At 50.0% G+C, this 13,491-nt stretch overlaps 1 long non-coding RNA gene across 1 annotated transcript; it reads right to left on the minus strand.

The window, feature by feature from the left end:
• Positions 1-1,102: 1,102 nt before the first annotated feature.
• Positions 1,103-7,041, minus strand: LOC146406342 (uncharacterized). The gene is made up of 2 exons (XR_014832039.1): positions 1,958-7,041; positions 1,103-1,348 (listed from the first exon to the last, which is right to left on the minus strand). It is a non-coding gene; the product is annotated as an uncharacterized LOC146406342 (long non-coding RNA).
• Positions 7,042-13,491: the final 6,450 nt, after the last annotated feature.

Consider the following 13,491-nt stretch of genomic DNA (forward strand, 5'->3'; position numbering starts at 1 on the left):
GGTACCCATCACCCTGGCCACAGCCCCAACAGCTTTCTCTTGCCTGTGACCTTTAAGATTGTCACCCTTCCAAGCTCAAGTTCTGCAGTTCTGACAACCATTTTTAGGCATGGAAGTAGAGGGTGTGGTGGGTATTAAGGGCTGAACTCTATCCCCCGTAAATTCACATGTGGAAATCCTAGTCTCCAGTGCCTCCGAATGTGACTCTTTGGAGACTGGGCCTTTCAAGAGGTAATCAAGCTAAAATGAGGTAATTAAGGCAGGTCTTTTTTTTTTTTTTTTTTTTTTTTAGGGCCGCACCTGGGGCATATGGAGATTCCCAGGGCAGGGGTCAATTTGGAGCTATAGTGGCCAGCCTATGCCACAGCCACAACCATGCCAGATCTGAGCAGCATCTTTGACCTACACCACAGCTCACGGCAACACCTGATCCTTAACCCACTGAGTGAGGCCAGGGATCGAACCCACAACCTCATGGTTGCTAGTCGGGTTCGTTACCGCTGAGCCACAATGGGAACCCACCCACCCCCTTTTTTTTTTTTAATAGGGCAGGTCTTAATCCAGTGACTGGTATCCCCAGAAGAAAAGGAGATGAGGGAAGATCACCTGAGAACACAGGGGGCAGCCTGGCCATCTATGAGCCAAGGAGCAGTGACTAAGAAGAAACCACCCCCCAGCACCTGGATTTCTGCCTTCTAACCTTCGGAGATATGGTTGTTTCTGTGGTTCAAGCACTTTGTTACGGCAGCCCCAACAGACTAACCCAGTGGGGACGTAACCAAGTAGATGCGGAAGAGGTTGTCAGAAGCCCTGAGAAGGCCCAGGCTGAGGGCCCCTGGGAAGGGGTGGGCTGCAGGCAGAGGGGGATCGGCTGCCTGGGGGCAGATGTGGGAACCCGAGGAGGACCAGCTTGGAAGGCAGAACAGGGATTCCAGAGCCTTCAGCTGAGGGAGGGCCAGTGGAGGGACGAGCATGCCCTCTCCACCCACCAACACCCACTGTTCCAAAGGGGGTCGGATCTCTAACTACCAGAAACACGGGGGAACAGCCAAAAGTACACGAGACCCATTTCCTAAGACATGAAATGCAAGCCAAGGTTCTGTTTGTTCTCTGACAATGTAAACATCACACATTTTTATTAGGAGAGAAAACAAAAAGCCAAGAATCCACATGAGACTCTCTGGAGAGAATCCTGTCACTGCCACATCCACGCAATCTGGCCTTCGCTGGCATCTTAGTCCCGCTGGCCGTCAGATGGCTGCCCAGACAGCCGGTCACATCCAGAGCTGCATGAGGACTTGGGTGGGCCCTTTTCACTCTCAAAATAATTCTGCAGTTATTTTTACGACTGTGTTGAAAAAACACAGACAAAGATGAAGACGTTAGTACTGTAAACAAAAACATTGTCTTCTACCTAAAAGTTAATTTTTCCCTTCTGGTTTTACAAGAAATGGGAACATTTCCATGGGCCCCTTCAGTGTGGAGACATCCTGGGTGAGGGGGCCCTGGTCCTGATGTTAGCAGCCCCTCGGCCAGCCCAGAGGCCACACAGGCTGGGCAGGAGGGTGGGGGCGAAGGGTTCTGGCCCCAGGAAGATGGAAAACCAGGCTTGGTTCCAGGCAGAAGGAGGCAGGGAGTAAGGCACAAGGGCCGGAGCCAGGCACATCACTGGACCTTGGTTGGTCCCCAGAGGAGCCAGGAGAGAATGGAGGACAGGAGAACAGGAAGGAGAATGGGGGAGACCTGCGGGGATGGCACCTTGAGGCTACCTGGCTTGTCCTCCTCACCCAGGGGTCTCAGATCTCCCATTACCAAGGGCCAGGCTGGCGCAGAGCCTGGGGTCTGGCAGAAAGCTGGGTCAGGTGGCCTGGGGTGGGCCCACCAAGCAGAATGCAGGGTGCAGGAGATACGCTAGGCTCTGCAGGTTGTAGTCGGGCAGGCATGGCTTGCATCTTACCCTGTTTCTTCCACAATCCCCAGCAGAATGCGGCCTGCAGACAACCGAGAGAAGTTCTTTTTAATTGATGGTTGGGCACTCTTTGCTGTGAACCCTACCAGCCACCTCACTGAACCCTCTGTCCAAGGATCACAACCATTTCTAGCAGCAGGGGGCGCCCCAGCGCTGGAAGTTAAAGGTGGGCTGGGCCAGCGTGCGAGCCCGGGGGCTTGGGTGACCAGAGGACGGAGGGGCCCCGGTGGCCAGAGGACTGGGAAGCTGGGCTATACTCGGGGCGGAGGCAGCCGCCCACAGCGGCAGTTTAGCGCTAGAAAGAGCCCTCCCGGGAAGAAGTCCAGTTTGAAAAATAAATCTCATGTTAAGAATCATTCATCACTCCCACCCCAACTCCACCTCAGAAAAGCCCTTTCCTGTCTCGAGATCTCCCTCCCCAGACTCTGTGCCTCCTCCCGAAGGGCAAAGAGAACAGCCTGGGTCCAGGAAGACACACGTTGAGGTCCTGAGTGATTGGGCCGAAGGTCTAAGCTACCCTCTCCTCTGAAGGCCATGAGTCGCAAGAGCCCCTCCAATCACACCTTTGTCTAAAACACGAAGGAAAGAGAAGGATATGAGCCCCCCTTGCAGGGCCAGTGGAGACCTTCCGAGGGTGGCACAAGGTCGCCCCGCCCCCGCCCAAAGGATCTTATTTGTAATTAAAACAAACGTGGCTTATTTCAGCAGCTGAGAACAAACAGGAGGTGGGACCAGTCAGCTGAGGAGAAAGCAGGACAAACAGAGAACAGCCAGGCAGAACAGTATGGCCACAGCCTTTTGGATACCGTACATGCTGACAAGCTCCTGAGGATGCCCAGGCTCTGCAAGAATACTAAGATTTCGGCATTTGCTTTGAAAGCACAGTAAGAAGTCCGCAGCTAGGCTGGGTCAGGCAAAGTGCGGTGGCAGAGAGAGAAGTTGGGGTGAGTGCCTAGTTCCCATCTCCCCCCAACTTCCTCACAGTTCACACGGACAGAATAGGAAGCTCAGACAAGTTAAGTAACTTGCTCAGGGTTACACAGCAATTGGGCAAAAAAACCTGGACTACAAGACCCAAATAATGGGACTCTCTGTTCAGTGTTCTTCGTGTAGGTCTCCGTGGATGCCTAAGAACATCCACTGATGTTACTGAGAGCTCTCTGTGTTGGGCGCTGCTCTGGTCTTGGTCTCCTGAGTGGTTTTGTCTCTCAGATATTTGATTCTTACCATATTTCCTCATCTTTCACCAACATCCAGTCCATACACAACACCAGTGGTTTTCTCCATCTGACCAGATGCCACTCGGCCAGCAAGGCTGTGCCTTCACTGAGTTCTGGGGGTTGCGTCTCCAGACCTCCCCTCATCCGCCCCACTTTCAGGAGCAGCAGAAATCAGCCTGACACCAGCTTGGCCCCAGACCACCTCTCTCAGGGGCCTTCACTCCACACATCTGGAGGAGACTAACGCTGACAGCTACACAACGGCCCAGAGTTAAATGACTCCTAAAAATAGTGCGATGTGTTTTTGGATCATGCCTAATCGTATTTATCTTTTGCCAATGCTAAATGCCATTCACACATTACATTATTTAAACCTTCTAACAACTCTCTTGGTTGAATACAGTTATTACCCATTTCACAGATGAGAAAATGCTTGAAAGGGTTAAGTAGGACGAGGGAAAAGGGTCAGATCTTCCTTACAGAATTCCAAACACAAATGTGAATATTCCTCCCTCCAAGAGGTGTGCTTTAATTCCTCTGACCTTGAGTGTGGGCTGGATTTAGTGACTGTCTTCTAAGGAATAAAACGCTGGAAGGGCAAATAGTAACTTTCTAGGGGCAGACACCACCTTACCAGAGTGACCCAGGTGACATTACCAATGATAAGTCAGGTGGATAGCATGAACCCCTCACGTGCTGGTCAGAGACGGGACACAGGAAGAATGCAACATGGTAGCATGGATTAAATCCTGGAACAGAAAAAGGACACTGGGGGAAGAATGATGAAATTTGAATAAAGTCTGGTTTTAGTTACAAGAAATGTACTACCGTTAATGCCTAAGTTTTAACAAATGTGCCCTGGTTATTTAAAATATTACGTTAGAGCAATGGGATAAAGGATGTAAGGGAACTTTGTAGTGTACTTGCAACTCTCCTGTAAACCTAAAATTATTGAAAGGAAAATGTTAAACAAAAAAAGATTAAGCCCAAAGTCACAAGCCAAGTCAGGATTCAAATCAGACTCCGGACTTCCTAAAGCCTTCTTTCTTAACTACCACTCTTGGTTGTGTCTCCAAATAACGTCACCAGCTCTTAATATTGAGTGTTGTGTTCTAGGCAGTTTTACGTGTGGTATCCTCCCAGTAAATCACTCCTTCTTTCACAGGCATTTTCTCTCTTTTCTCTGTCCATGGATGGTAGGCTCTTCAAGAGATGAACCTTTCCAGTCAGAGCAGTGGTCCTCACATCCACTTTCAAAAGTTAACAAGTTCACATTGCTGTGGCTGTGGCATAGGGTGGTAGCTACAGCTCTGATTCCACCCCTCGCCTGGGAACTTCCTTGTGCCATGGGTGCGGCCCTAAAAAGACAAAAAAATAAAATTAAAAAAAAGGGAGTTCCTGTCATGGTTCAGTGGTAACAAACCCAACTAGTATCCATGAGGACATGGGTTTGATCCCTGGCCTCGCTCAGTGGGTTGAGGATCTGGCATTGCTGTGGTGTAGGTCGCAGATGTGGCTTGGATCCCACATTGCTGTGGCTGTGGTATAGGCTGGAAGCTGCAGCTCCTATTCTACCCCTAGTATGGGAACCTCCATATGCTACAGGTGTGGCCCTAAAAGGGCAAAAAAAGCTAACAAGTTCACAGATATCCCACCCACACTCGCTCACACTCACCCTGCCCCGGCACTAACCCAGATATGCACCTCGGATGGTACACCTTCCTTCTCTTGTTTCTAGCGAGTGGGAGGCAGTCCTGCTTCCCAGTCAAAGGTACAAATAGAGACCTATTTCCCCCCAGAGATTTCAGCATCTTCAAAACAAATAATCCCAACTCCGCGTATCATTCCAGGCAAGAGCCACCTGACTGCCCCATTAAATGAAGGGATGTCCAGGAGCCTCGTGGCCCCCAGACCCAGCTGGGCCCTCCTCTTCGGTGGGGACTTCTAGTGAACATTTTATTAAAAGCATGACCCACCTCTTGTTCAAACCAACTGGCTGTGGGGCAGTTTGCTTGTGTTGTTATCAGATCTAACAGGAGGAGGTCAGATCAAGTCTGAGGCTGGGAGTCCGTCTCTCCGCAGAAGAGCAGAGAGGATGCCTGCGACTTGGAATAGATGGCTCTCTGTGGACCCCAGATATTTCTGGGGATGCCCCACTGATAAAGGTAAAGAAAATACCCCCCTCCCCAGTGCCAGCCCCTCCACTGCTTTGAGCACCTTCATCTTCTCTGATTTTGTTCACCCTCGATGGAGGCGCATGCAACTTCTCTAGACCCCTGTGATGGCCAAAAGGGCCGAGTCCTCAGTGACCAAGCCCCTTTTCCCAGGGAATCAACCCGGCAACCATGGTTTTCCTGTGTCCTCCGGGGGTGAGCACAGCAATGCACACAGGAAGGGATGTGGGAAGAGCATAAAGTTCAAAGATGTTCCCCTCTTGTTTCCTAGAGGGCTTTCAGTCTCTGGATAAAGTTGGGACATTTACAATTTTGAAAAATCAATCTTACTTATTTGGTTAGTGTAAATGGTCTAACATATTTAGTCAGTCTAAATAACCAAATCCTTTATTCAATGATGGAGACAATTTTAGGGCCCCCATCCACACCCTCCTCTACCTGGCACACTGTCACGACCCTAGGGAAGGGACTGAGTGATTCATCCTTGTTGCTCTAGAAAGGAGCATGGGAGGTGGGGGTGTTAGTTGGGAAGTGGGATTTCTCTCTCCAGGATGAGTGGAGTCAGGGTACCAGGCAACACATAGGATGCTGAGAGCAGGGCACAGAAGCAGCCTGTTGAGGACCCCACGGGGCAAACGAATAAAGCCCACTACAGAGGGTACCTGGTTGCACATCCCTCTGTGGTTCCTTCCACTGTGATATCCCTGAGCTGGCTCAGAAAGACCAGCTGTCTCAGCTCCCCTGCCCAGGCATGGATATAGGATGGGAGAGGAATTCCTGACCCACAGAATCACAAGAAACAAAATTTCACTTTTAAACTGTTTAGGGTTGCTTGCTGCCTGAGTCCTCTGATTCCCAGAGGAATTTGCCTTCCCTCCCACCTCCCCTGTGTCACTGAGCACCTAGGACAAGGAGCTGGCCCAGAGTCCTGCCTCACTCGGCTACCTCCTGCTTCTAACCAGTGGAGGGGCTGGTGTGCAAAGTCCCCGCCTTCCCCCAAATATTCAGGCTTTTCTGGGTCCACGCACACCCAAAGCTAGCACAGCGAAGGGGTGTGTAGTTACTCTGTGAAATTTTGGCATGCAACCACATCCAGGAGGTGCACTGCAGGAGGCTTGACTTGGCTATAGACAGGTCAGGTCCTGTCACAGATGCCCATCTCCAGGATCTGATGGCTCTTCCCATCTGTCCATCCACAATGGTGCTGAATGAGGCCCAGCCCTGGTCAGATAAGAAGAGGAGGCTCCAGGGGTGGAAGCAGAGGTCAGAGAAGAGAGTCATGAGGGTTCAGAAGGGGCAGGGTGCTAGCACCAGGCCTGCTGGCAGATAAGTCATTGAGTCAATCTTGCAGGTGCAGGTCCCAGGGCCCCTGGCATTGCAGAGCTGGGGGTGGGGTGGGTGGAATAGGGTACAGGGATTACCAGCTACATACCTCGCCTTCCCTGTGCAACCTGTTTTAGAGGATGTGACTTGAGAAAGGAGTAAAATACTGCATTGTACCTTCTCCAGACTCTGTGTGTGCTTGTCTGGCTAACGCAGTGATATTATTTAGCAAGAACCCTCCCACCCACTAGAAGTCCTCATACCCATGAAGACTGAAGCTATGGAATCTTCTCAGGAAGTGTAGGAACTTTGTGTTAACCTACCTGCCACCCCAACTAGACTGGGAGCTCCCCCATGGTAGGGTGACACCAGCCAGTGCCCCATAGAGCAGAACAACTGTCTAGCTGACCCCTGCCTAAACCCATGATCCACAAAATCATAAGAGTTTTAAAAAATATTTGTAAATGGGAGTTCCACTGTGCCTCAGTGGTAATGAATCCGACTAGTATCCATGAGGATGCGAGTTCGATCCCCGGCCTCGCTTGGTAGGCTAAGGATCTGGCATTGCCTGGAGCTGTGATGTAGGTTGCAGACGTGGCTTGGATGTGGCATAGGCTGGCAGCTACTGCTTTTATTTGACCCCTAGCCTGGGACCTTCCATGTGCCTGCAGATGCAGCCCTAAAAAAAAAGACAAAAAAACTAAAAGACAAAAAAAAAAAAAAAAAAATGTTTTCACTGAATAATGGAATGAATGAGGGCTCAGGATTGAGGTTTGTCCAGGAAACTTGATTTATTTCCATGAAGGGGAACACAGTCAATGGCTGGACTGGGCTTTTAACGTCCTGCCGGTTCCATGGCACACCTAACTCTTATCTTGGGTTGGTCCAAATGCATCAGTTTATCAAGCACAAGAATCCATGCCATACAGTGAATGGGCCTCTGCTCTAACCTCCCATGTGTGAGCCCCCAGTTTGCTGCTGCTGCTGTTGCTGCTCTTCGTTTGTCACCATGGCCAGTTGTCCCTGTCACCCTCTCTTGTCTGAGTTAGCTGCTCCCTCCTCAGGTCCCAGAGCCCCAAGTCCATACCCCGGGGAGCCCTTGCTCTGCAGCTTGTAGTTTCTCATGAATTTCTTGGCCTCTCCTGTCGGTCTACTTTGTGGCTCTCTTTGTGTCTCCTGCCTCTTCACGAGAAAGCAAGGAGGAAGGGAGGAGAAGAGAATCCCATCAGCTCAGCTTCAGCCCCTCCCACAGGGAACTGGAGTTCCAGGAACCAGAAGGGTATACTGCTAACTTTAACTTTTTTTTTTTTTTTTTTTTAATGAAAAATGTGAAACATACACAAAAGTAGCAGGGAACAAAAGAATAAATCTTCATGTGTCTTCATCCAGTTTCAAGAATTATCAATACTCTGACATTCTTTTTTTTTTTTTTTTTTGTCTTTTCATGGCCGAACCTGTAGCATACGGAGGTTCCCAGGCTAGGTGTCTAATGGGAACTGCAGCTGCCGGCCTACACCACAGCCACAGCAACGCAGGACCCGAGCCATGTCTGTGACCTACACCACAGCTCATGGCAACACTGGATCCTTAACCCACTGCGAGAGGCCAGGGATTGAACCCACAACCTCACGGTTCCTAGGCGGATTCATTTCTGCTGCGCCATGATGGGAACTCCACTCTGACGTTCTTATTTCACCTACCCCGTGCTTTTTTTTGCTATTGTTGAAGTATCTTTAAATAAATCCCAGATATCATCATTTTACCCATAAACACTTCAGAATGTGAGACTGAGATGTGGCATCACTGAACTGGGGGGATTAAATGAACCTCAAAAGTCACCCTGTGTCCCATCAAGCCAGCTGGGGCTGGTGGGCTGTGCAGGAGGGACCTGGCCCCTGGGACAGCCCTGGCCCAGGAGGATGTAGGGTATGAGGTGGACATGATAATCAGCTGTCTAGGGCCTGGGGAAAGGGTGTGACTGGTTTAGTTCTTCTGGTACCCATTAGAATTCATCCAAAGGATCTTTTTCCTTTCCTCCAACTTCCTTCTTCCCCATACCGTCTCTGTGATTTAGAGATCATTGTTTCCATTTTATAGGCAAGGCAGGTTATGCTCAGAGAGGCTAAGTGATTTGCCCAGGGTTACCCAGTCAGTGGAGGCAGAAGAAGTATTCTCCATGTGAATGAAAACTGTTGCATGCCCCATAGGTAAACAAAGGATGTTGTAGCCATCAAGTCACGACAGCTACCCCTGATGGTGAGCCCTGATGGAGAGAGAGAGAAATGGCCTGCCAAGCCCTCAGCCATGGCAGCCACCCCACAGAACTGTACCCTGAGTGGACTCAAGATGAGAAAGCACAGGATACTGGCCCTGGATGCCAGGGGGTGCAGATCAAAGGAATGATTTCAGTAAGCCTAGACTCTTGCTTCTTCCCATTCATAGAAAAGTACAAAATTAACTTGAGATTATCTGTTTTTTTTTTTTTTCTTTTTAATGGCTGCACTGAATCTGAGCCACAGCTATGACCCACATCTGTGGCAATGCCAGATCCTTACTCTACTGTGCCACAGCAGGAACTCCTATCTGGGTTTTCTTTAATTAACAGTCATCTTTTGATATTCTGACTACTTGGTCTTTGTTGCAAAAACTCATACTTATCCTGGCTCCCTCCCTTACCTCTTCTGAGTAGTCCCTCAGAGCAATTTGAGAGACGGTCTCCCAGGCTTAAGTCCTCAGAATGTCTGCCGAATAAAATTTAATTCTCAAAATTAGGCTGTGTATTTTTTTTTTTTTCCAGCGGACATCACCCATGTCTGCTGAATTCCAGAGCCCCAGCTGGAGTTTACTCTTAAAAAGGAATAGTCTGCAAGCACCCTCTTCTCAGTGGTAAACAGTGGAGGGCAGGCTCCTTTGTTTTTCTTGGTTGGTGGCAAATGTTGCTTTTGAAAAGGTGGGTTTGGGGGAGGTTAAACCTTCATCTGAGAGCTAGGTTTTAGGAACAATGTTAAATGAGTGGGAGAAAGCTTTAGTGGGGAGGGGGCTTCAAAGTGATCCTGAAACACAGACTGCTGGGCCTTCTCCTTCCCCACACCCACGTCTGCTGGAGTGTCTGCTCCAGCCCTGCCCACGCTGCCCAAGGGCCTCATTCCCCATTGTATCTCCTGTCCTTTGATGTTGGATAAACCCAATTCATCTCTTTCATATCACTACAAAGGAGCCTCCTAATTGCTTTGTTTAGATAGTCTCTTTTCCAAATATTAAACATTTGGTCTTCCCAGGCCCCCCAAGCTCTTAACATCATCGAGGTTGTTGCAAAATCCACTTTCCCCCAAACTGGTTGGCAGATGCTTCTCTTCCCATTCCCAGCCTCCCTGGGCAGATCTGGACACGTCACCTACCCACATTCCTTCCCCCATGCAGGCTGCCCTGGGACACAGCCCTTTCTCGGGAACAGGGTCATTGCAGTATGGTTCTGAGTCCTGTGGGGACTCCCCAGAGAATCCTCAGAGAAATGGGGACACTCTGGTCGCATCAGGGATTGAGGTGCCTGTTTTCCCCTAGGTAGGCACGTGAGGTAACTTGGCCCCTGGTGTGGCAGCTCCAACACCTAGACCAGGGCTATCTGCCGGCTGGTGAGAGAGCAGATACCTGCAATTTCCAGACCACAGGCTGCCTCGATGGCATGTGTCTCTCAAGATACCACCCGCTTGGTACCTGGGGGTACAGTGGGCTCTCCTTCTCCTTCAAAACCCCACTCTCGGAGTTCCTGTTGTGGCTCAGTGGTTAACGAATCCGACTAGGAACCATGAGGTTGCGGGTTCGATCCCTGGCCTTGCTCAGTGGGTTAAGGATCCAACATTGCTGTGAGCTGTGGTGTAGGTTGCAGACTTAGCTCGGATCCCAAGTTGCTGTGGCTGTGGTGTAGGCCAGTGGCTACAGCTCCGATTCGACCCCTAGCGTGGGAACCTCCATATGCCGCAGGAGCGGCCCAAGAAATGGCAAAAAGACAAAAAACAAACAAACAAACATAAAAACCCCCACTCTCATCCTGGAGCACCCTGCCACCGCCCAAGCTCGCTGGCCCTGCCACCCTTTCCTTAGGGAAGTTGGCTCACATTGCTTCCTCCTCCACAGCTGTCAATGTTCTCTCTGCTATGGCCTCCCTCCCTTCTGGTCCCATGACCCTTGGCCACCTGATGTCATCCCGGGCACCACCCAGGCTAGGCTCCATTGTCTCCCTGTCCTGCTGTCTCTCTCTAAGGTTCCCAGAGGGACTTTGCAGCCTGAGGCTGCTTCTTGGAGCTCCCTCCTGTCTCCTCTCAGACCTCACTGCTCTGGCTCAGCAGAAAACACCCTCCATCCCCCTGCAGATGTGGGGTCAGGGAAGGTTTCAGAAAGGACACTAGAATGGAATCTTTTTACTTTCCTTCCTGCCTTTCTCTCCTCCCTCTTTCAACTTAGTGTCATGAAAAACGTCAAACATCTCAAAATAAAGCACATAGCGAACTCCCATGTATCTGTCACCCAGGTTTGACAATGATCAATTCAGCCAATCCTGTTCCATCTAAACCCTTTCATCCCACCCCCACCACCCGACACTGAAGCTACTACCAGACATCCCATCATTACCTCTGCAAACAAGGCAGTATCTCTAACAGACAAGGACTTTAGAAAAACAATCACATCCAAAAAACATAAACAATTCTTTTCTTTTCTTTTTTTGTCTTTTTGTCTTTTAGGGCAGCACTGGCAGCATATGGAGGTTCCCAGGCTAGGAGTCTAACTGGAGCGCTTGCTGCCGGCCTATGGCGGCACAGCTCTCAGCAGCTTGGGATCCTTAACCCACTGAGAGATATTGAACCCGCAGCCTCATAGATGCTAGTCAGGTTCGTTAACCCCTGAGCCACGACAGGAACTCCTTTTTTTTTTTTTTTTTTTTTTTTTTTTTAGCGATTATTTTCTTAACGGCCATTTTTTGATTTGTTGCACCCATGGTTTGCTTCTGTCAGGTGGGTTAGAAAGTGCCCCCTGGGTGCCATGTACCTCTGAACACATCAGTTAATTCTCATAACTGTTATGTGAACTAATATGATTATAAATTATCCCCATTTTATAGAAGAGGAAACTGAAGTTCAGAAGGGTTAAATTTTGTTTTGTTTTGTTTTGTTTGTCTTTTTAGGGCCGCACCCGCAGCATATGGAGGTTCCCAGGCTGATGGAGAGGGTCGAATTGGAGCTGAAGCGCCGGCCTACACCACAGCCACAGCAACGTGGGATCCAAGCTGCTTCTTTGACCTACACCAGAGCTCACAGCAAGGCCTGATCTTTAACCCACTGAGCGAGGCCAGGGATCATACCGGAGTCTTCATGGTTAACAGTCGGGTTTGTTAGCCTCAAGAGGAACTCTCTGGAGGGGTTAAGTTTGGATTGGCCAAATCTCACAGCTGTTAAGTCATAGGTTCCTCCTTCGTCCAGCTGTCCCCCCACCACCCGCCAGTCCTCACTGGAAAGCTCTAGAAATGCTTTGTAATAGAGTAAGATGACACCTGCTTCCCGGCTGCAGGAAACCGGATCATTTCACTACTTCTACTCAGGTCTCAGGGTGATTAGCCTCTCCTCATCCAACCTTTCTCGAAGTCTAGGGGAGCTGAATTCTCCCCTGCTGGCAGCCTCAGCCCCCAGGGGGCAGTGCAAGCCTAGAGCAGGCACTTCAAAGCATCCTGCTTAATTGCACCTTCCAGTGTGTTGCTAGGGAGGATGCAAAGCAAAGAAACTAAAAGCATATCCTTGCATTAAGGCACCCCCTCCTCAGCACTCTTTGTGCTCAGGGGCTGGCCAGGAGTAGGCAGGAGGCACTCAGGTGCTGGGACGTGTTTACCTGCTTCTTCCTCGCCTTCCTGCACCCCCCGCCCCCGGACAGAATAGTTGCTTTGTGTTTTCTTTCCTTTCTTCCTGCCCCTAATTAGGGATTATGCTTGGGAATCAAGCTAATTAATCTCTGCCAGTTGGGGTGAGATCAAGCTCCTCGCACTATCAGTGTTGATCAATACCTCCCTGATGACAGAGTCTGGAAAACAACCCTGCTCTTTTCAGCGCAGGCTTTAATGAGGGGGAGGTGAGATGGCCTGGGGGCGGTCTGACGTGCATGGGTGTGGTGGCTCAGCCTGAAATGATGGAGGTGTCAGGAGGGGCCCCTGGGACTGGAGCCTGAGTGTGCGGTGGTCCCACAGGCAGGACATCCTAATGCCATGGCCCTGCAAGGCAGGGGCTGGAGTTCATTGCTGGGCCGCTTTGAAACTTACCCAAGTTCACTGAACTGAGTGTGGTTGCTGGGAGTAACCAGACGACAGAGAAAATGCACCATGGTTGATGGTTGGGTGTATTTCAGGACAAGAGCCTGTCCCCAGCACTGGTCCAACCAGGACCAGCTGTCCAGGAGAAAAGACTCAGGCTTGTAGGAAAGGTCCCAAAAAAGGCCAGAGAAATAGGAGAAAGCAACAATTATCAAAGGGCTGCAAGGGATAGAAAAGGAAGACCTCACCCTGGGAGCAGGGGAAAAGTAGTTTCTTTGGAGCGTCTAAAAAACCCCATGCTGTCTCTGGGGGTCCTCACAGCCTAGGCAGATGAGAGCTTCAGAGATACACCAGTGGTCCTGTCCTCCAGAGGGGAAGACATGGTTGAGTATCTTCCCAAAACTATCAAGAAACCACAGAAGGAAAAAGTATTAAATGAAAGAAACTGAACTTGAAGGAACTCAGGATGTTACACCTTCAGGTCTTTAAGACCTTTCCATCAGGTCTATACAT

The sequence above is a fragment of the Sus scrofa genome, chromosome 1, assembly GCF_054392235.1.
Source record: "Sus scrofa isolate SSC_HxYL_T2T_F1_AM1 chromosome 1, Sscrofa_HxYL_maternal_Yorkshire_Landrace_v2.0, whole genome shotgun sequence".
Taxonomy (NCBI): domain Eukaryota; kingdom Metazoa; phylum Chordata; class Mammalia; order Artiodactyla; family Suidae; genus Sus; species Sus scrofa.